This window comes from Oryx dammah, unplaced genomic scaffold (genome assembly GCF_014754425.2).
Source record: "Oryx dammah isolate SB20612 unplaced genomic scaffold, SCBI_Odam_1.1 HiC_scaffold_29, whole genome shotgun sequence".
NCBI lineage: Eukaryota > Metazoa > Chordata > Mammalia > Artiodactyla > Bovidae > Oryx > Oryx dammah.
In genome coordinates, this window is record NW_024070213.1 from 89497932 (window position 1) to 89504079 (window position 6148).

Sequence of the window (6148 nt, forward strand, 5' to 3'; positions counted from 1 at the left end):
ATAGCACCTTGACTGTTTATTTTCTATCTGCGTTTAAGAGTCTCCCTGACTTCTCTCTTCTTTCTTCCCCCAGCTCTCCCTTCTTCCTGCCTTTGATCTATTATTTATTAATCACCTGTTACATGCATCTCCCTGTCTTGGGAGCTGGAGAGGAAATACACAGTCAAGAGCAGTTGTCTTTGGATGAGTGAGACTTGGTTTGAGACTCAGCACTCGCCCCTGGCGTGGCCTCCAGTAGGCTCCTTGACTTCTGTCCTTTTGTGTTAAATGGGGGTGAATATACCAACCCCACAGGAGATGGTACATGCAGAGAATCTGGGAGAGGGTAGGCACCCAGCCCTCTGTGGATGGTGGCTGAAACCCAAGCCCACCTTCTGGGAGCTGAGCCTGGAGGGCAGAGGGCCCTGGTGAAGTGCAGCTCTGCTCCCAGGGCTGTGAGAAGGTGCCTCTTTCTCCTCCCTCCCTCTCCTTCCCATTCTTCCGGGTCCTCTTCTCCTTTCTCCACCCTGGTTTCATCTTAAATGTGAAGTGTAAATAGTGCAGACTGATTTGCTCCCCCAGAGCCTCTGATGGGGTAGAAGAGGGGTCAGCCAGGGTCAGGGCATTCCTTTCCACCTTCCTGGATTTTCAAAGGCCCCACTTCTACTTCCAAGGAGCTGCCGTTTCTCTGGGGCCTCTCTCTTCCTTCCTCCCTGCCCTGATGTTCCTGGATGATCTTGGCCTGGCTGGATGGCTCTGTGTGCCCTCCCTGGACCTGGCACACCAGCTTGGGTGGTGGTGCTACAGAAGAGAGACGAACGTGTCTGGGAGAGACTCTGGTGTTCAGGGGTGGAGAGATCTCAGTCCCCTCTGGGGTTGGAGATGGGAACTCTTGCCTGGGTCACATCGCCCTGTCCAGGCCCCCTGCCTCCCAGGCCGGAGCTCTGTCCTGCACAGTGAGCATTTCTGGCTCACTGAGAGGCAAGAATCTGTCCTGAAGCCACGAGTCTATCCCTAGACTGGATTCCGGGCTCTGATGCTGGGGGTGGGCTGCTGAGACACTTCTGGGTGATGGGGCCACTGCAGGGGTGTCTGGTGCCCCCACCCCTGAGACATGCTAGCCCTCCCCCCATTCAGCACCCACTTGCATGGTCCATCCAGCCTCCCTGACCTGGTATCTGAATGGTGTGTGGTTGAACTTAGCACCCTACCTGCCCCCACCTGGCCACCTCTGTGCTCTCCGCAGGGAGTGGGTAAGGCAGACAAAGGCATATGGGCTCTGCTGGTGCCAAAATAGCAGTAGACAGGTCAGGTACGCCCCCAGTACATGGATTAGCTCCCATGTCCTCATGACACCCATCCTTTGTAGAAGGTTTAATTTTCACCAGCCCTGATTTGCAGAGGAGGAAACTGAGGCTTGGAGCAATTAACAGCCTGATCTTTTTTTTTTTTTTTTAGTTAACTTTTTAAAAAATTTTTTTATTTTACTTTACAATTCTGTATTGGTTTTGCCATACATTGACATGAATCCACCACGGGTATACATGCGTTCCCAAACATGAACCCCCCTCCCACCCTAACAGCCTGATCTTTTGTTTGTGTGCATGCTCAGTTGTGTCTGACTCCTTGCAACCTTTGGACTGTAGCTCTCCAGGCTCCTCTGTCCATGGAATTTTTCAGGCAAGAATACTGGAGTGGGTTACCATTTCCTCCTCCTGGCAGTCTTCCTGACTGAGGGATCGAAACTGTGCCTCCAGTGTCTCCTGCACTGCAGGCAGATTGTTTGAGCCACTGGGGAGCCCCGAGAGCCTTGTCTTCTGACAGCAATTTATAAGTAATCGATTTGAATGCAGACAATTGGAGTTATGGGCCCTTCCTCTTATCTTAGCCTCTAAGCCTGGTGACTCCTGGAAAGGACAGTGGGATGGAAAAGAAAGATGTCTTCTTACCATCGGTGGCTTGATTCCATCTCCTGTCTTTAAGCTGGATGCTCGATTCTCCAGAGCACCTCTGGATAACTCAAATCTGCTACTCCAAGTGTTTTGACAAGTCACAGTTAATTGCCTAGTCCGTGGCTTTAAGGCTGGCCTTGTAGGACAGTCTCTGGGGTCCAAACACTGGGCGCCTGCCTGGTGGGTGGCTTGGCTTCTTGGAGCCATGAAGGACGCACTAACCTGGGACGATGCAGGTAGAAAGAAGGATGTGGTCCCACCTGCCGTTGCCTCTCTGACCCAGCGGTCTCCCTTAGGTGCAGTCACCGAGGTGATCTTTGGTTGTCACAGCCCCGGCTGCTGAACAGGAAGAGCAGCAAAAAAGCCCCAAATGTAACTCCATGGAAGCTCCCAGCCCCGTTTCCTCCCTTTCTCCTTGCCTCCCCTAGCTTCACCCATGCCTCCCTCCACTCCTGAGTTAACATCCCTGGGGTCCACTGTATAGGCCTCTGCCTCTCCATCCTCACTGAGGACCTGACATGACCCTCTTTTGGCCTTGATATGAAGCACAAACTTCCTAGGTGTTCAGGCCCCCTGGGAGCAGGAGGCCTGGCAGGGGTTGGGAGAGGAAAGATGGAGAGTGGGTGAAACTTTTAGTCTCTCTGGGGATGTCTGGGTACCTGGGCAGTCTCCCAACCATTCCTGGATGTACTCATAGACCAGCTTGGGGCTTCTGGTGGGGTACAAGCTTGGGTGACCCTGCTGCAGACAGCATCTTCTGCCCCTTTGGGATTCTGGAGCCCTGTCCTGGTTGATCTTTACATGGTCCAGGAACAGAAATCTCCATTCTCCACCTTCCACCTCAAGTCTACCTCCTTTGTTCCAGTCCCCTGTAACTGGCAACAGAAGGCGATTCTGACCATCCAGGGGGCAGAGAGAAGAAGGAAGAGGGACAAGAGCTGGCCAGAGGTAAGAATGGGGGAGGCTGGATCTCCTGAAATTGGTCCTCAAAGAATCAAGGAGGAACTTTCTTATTTTCTCTGCTTCCTCTTGCCTACTATTTCTCTCTCCAAGTCACTGCCTCCCAACTGCTGATGTATCTACTGCTCACTTCCTTCCACCTCTTCTTTCTTGCCTCCCTGTCTCCCTGTCCTCTGGGAGAGTCCTGGTCCAGGGCTCCTCCGGCTCTCAGCCTTGGGAGAGGAGAAGCACCCTGACCCTACAACCCAGCTGGATGGTCTTGTAGGAAAGGCATCACTATGTCACAGTTTCAGGGCCTTGTCTGTGCCCTTTGCCCATTTGGCCTGAGGCCTGGCCTGTGGAGCAGGCACGCCTGGGATAATGCAGGACAGCAATACATAGTTGCTGGATGAATATTCCAGTGAGCACATACCAGCCTGGCTGGGGCTCTGGAGCAGGATGCGGTTCCTGGGAAGACAGACAGTGACTCCGGGCAAGGGACTCTTAGCCTCATTCCAGCACATGGTGGTAAGGCTGGGACACTCCTCCAGGAAGCTTCCCAGAGAAACCTGCACAGGCTCCTGCCCCCCTCCTCCTCTCTCGAAAATGCACACCCACACCTATGCCCTCATCTGGGGCAGTGCCCTCTCTGTTTGAGCAACCCATGGCTGGCTGAAAAGAATTTCCGAAGGCTCCAGAACTGGAGACTAGGGGGCTGAGAGCATACTGGGAAGGACCAAGGCCAAGAAAGAGGGACTAACAGCAAGGAGGGAGACATTAAAATGGTGCCTGGTGGTCCAGTGGTTAAGACTCTATGCTCCCAGCATGGCCAAAAATAAATAAATAAATAAAAAACAAAACCACCCCAAAACTGTCTATGAAGCTCCTTCCATGTGCCATGCAGGCTGTGGAGACATGGGAGAGGCACTGACCTGGGCGAAGGGGTTTGGGGCAGTGAGCAAAGGCCTGAAGGAAGTGGAAGACTTGTCCAGGAAGGGGAGGGAAGGTTGTTTCAGGCAAACTGTGTAGGACAGTGACGATGACGGGAGCCAGTGGGACCAGGGTGTCAGAGGCGCTAGGAGCTCAGAGGAGCAGCAGTTCTCCCAGGAATGCCACAGTGCAGGCATCTCATTCCCTGGCATAAAGCCCTTCAGTGGCTCTCTGTGGATTAGGATCTAGAAGATTCCTTGGACTGTCAAATAAGATCCTCTGCGCCTGCTTCCCCTCTTCCTCTCTGTATCTCATCTCCTCACATCCTCCTGTTCTCTGTAGCCCATTCCCACCCCCGCCAAATCGGTCCCATTTGCTCAAACCTGCTGAGTGATGTCCTGTGTCCGTGTTGAGCCCCACAGACAGGGAACATCACCGTAGACAGCTCTATCCACCAGGGCTGATACGCAAATAAGGCATTTGAGATGGGCCAGCAGGTGAATGTGAACTGGATCAGGATAGATCAGAGGGCAGCATGGGATGGGGGCAGAGCTGGTTTCTGATCTGGGCTCTGTTGCTCCCTAGCTGTGTGGTTTGGGGCCAGATGCTTAGACTTTCTGGGCCTCAGTCACCTGTAAAATTAGATTGTACTGGATGGTGTGAATTAAAAAAAAATTTTTTTTTCCTGGTTTGATTCAACAAGTATTCCTCACACTGTGGTCAATCCCCTTGTTATGCCAGGTACTCAGTGGTTTCCAGAATGATCCAAGGTCTTTAGCCAAGCAGTGTGCTGGGGAGGTCAGGCAGGTGTGGGCATTTTCTAATGAGGGCTGGCCTCTGGGGCCAGGGAGAGGTAAGCATAGGCTAATTACACTTTCTTGTCTTCAGAGCACTTAGCCCAATTTGTAATGATTTGTTGTTGGTTGTTTACTTGTACCTGCCTCCCCTGAGAAGCTCAGTGAGCCTGGGGACCATGTGATGGTTTTATTCCTTGATGTCCCAGGGCCTGGCACAATGCCTGGCACATAGTAGGTTCCTGATGACTACTTCCTTCTGGAATGACTGAAAGGCCACCCTTCCACACGGGGCACTTGTTATACGATGTTACAACACAGGGTGCAATGTCAAAAGCTTCGGACGGTGTAGAGCAACAGACGCTAGGCGGGTCACGGAGCAAGTGAGGAGGGGAGACACCCCATAATCTTGCGGCTGGCCCCGGAGCCCCTGCCCCACGGGACCCGGCTGCCTCCTCTCCAGGCTGAGCTGGGCTGGCCGGGACGGACCTGTGGTTGACGCTGGGTCCTCCGCTGGTGGGGGGTCACGGGTCCCGTCACAGATGGGCTGCCAGAGGCCTGGCCTCTGTTTCCTTTGTTCCCGCTTAGCATAGGGCGGGCACTCTGATGCCCTCCTCTCACAGCCAGGTGCCTCAGATGGGAGAGGAGGTGGATGGTCCTGTTCATGAAGGAAAGAGGCAGGAGGAAGGCTCCATAAGCTGGTAGAAGCCTCATTAGGCTCAGACTTCAGTCAGGCATGCATTCGGGGCAGGGCAGGGACCAAGCCATAAGCCTCCCAGGTCCCTCTCCTTCCACGCAGGACCCAAGGATGGAACACACGGGCCAGGGACACTGGTCTAGGTGGAGGGTGGGCCCTACCTTCCCTGGGAACCCCAGCCCATGGCCAGCTGTGTGGGTGCGAGGCTCATGCCCATGGCATCCGGCAGGGCTGCCAGGCCTGCTTCTGGGCGGAGGGGTCAGGAAGGAGGACGGGGGCAAAGGAAAACCAGCAGGAGGGCTCCACTTCCGGTGGTTGCTCACTGCCTCCCGGGAGGGCGAAGCCGCGGTGCAGGTCCCGTTCCCAGGAAACACCGCGCCTGCTCACCTGCTTCCTCCTCCAAGAGGAAATGCCAGGTCTCAGGAACAGGGGACTCCCCATGGCCTGCTGCCCACTCTCCATCCACCTACTTCGGCTCCAACCACCACCCCCACAGGGATGGTTCCCCCAACAGCCCTCACTTCTCAGGCCTCAGACTCTCATCTTTCTTCTTCCCTTCTCCACACCCCTCCCTCCCCCAGCTGCCTCTGAGCCTTCTTGCTGACCACTCAGCCAGCCCACCTGCCCCCTTCCTCCAGGAAGTCTCCCCAGATAGCCCGCTCACTTGTCTTGGTGGGGAGAGCACTCAAGAGCAGCCTCTGTGGTGGCCAGACTTTGTTTTACCCACTGTTCCATCACCACTGGCCCATACTAGGTTCGCACAAAACAGTTGTTGAGTTAATGCAGGGCGTGTCCTCTGTTATTTAGCGCTCATTTCTATGACTCTCTTAGGCAAGGGTCTCTTTCTTATAGTACCC